Here is an 825-nt window from a genome sequence, read left to right as displayed (position 1 = left end):
GGCTTTAGATTGAGTCAAGTTTAGTTTAATTAGGGGGGAGGACCCCCTTTGTCTGTATCAAATTCTGGAATTTTGTTTTCTCCTACAATTATTAATTTTTTTTTGTTAATTTTTGTCGACTCGATTATTGCATTGTTGCGATTCTAAAAGTTCGTATAGACGCAGGGGTTCCGTTTCTCCTCAAATGAATGGAGTTGGTAATTTATTTTGTGGGGAAAGTTTCTGTTCAAATGGAATACAAATTTTTTTTAATTTGAAAGAATTATTTTTTTAATAATTGCAACATTTTTGTTGAAATAAAAGGAAAAATAAAAAATATAAATTTACTGTCGTGTTATGTTGTATTAATTTATTTTGTTTCAAATTAATATAAAACTATCAATTTATGACAAAGATATTATTGAAATGGAGGAGAAAAATTACTGGTCATTTTGTGATAATTATTTTATGGAAGGGTGAACTTTATTTTTATTTCCGTTTTGAAACCTCAGGGAATGTCTTACCTATTGTTTAAATATTTGTTCAGATTTTTTTTTACTGAAAAGCCAGACTTTTTTCATGAATAATTGATGACATGTCTAGAAATAAATTTTTTTATTTGTGAATAATTCATTCATAATTTAAAATCATTTCCAAAATATATTCAATAATGAAAAAAAGACAATTCAGAAGTTCAAACAAATGAAATCATTCCGTTAAACAATTTAGATGATGCAAATTCTTCAAAAATATTTATCACGCAATTCCATATAAAAAAATGGTAATTACACCTCAAGATTTCTGAAATATTTTGGGAAATGTCTTCCCATCCCGACAGATCATTGA

Source organism: Diachasma alloeum, unplaced genomic scaffold (genome assembly GCF_001412515.2).
Source record: "Diachasma alloeum isolate Michigan unplaced genomic scaffold, Dall2.0 Dall_scaffold_00280, whole genome shotgun sequence".
In the NCBI taxonomy this organism is placed as follows: domain Eukaryota; kingdom Metazoa; phylum Arthropoda; class Insecta; order Hymenoptera; family Braconidae; genus Diachasma; species Diachasma alloeum.
The sequence above is the reverse complement of the archived record's forward strand: the minus strand, read 5'-3'. Positions refer to the sequence as shown.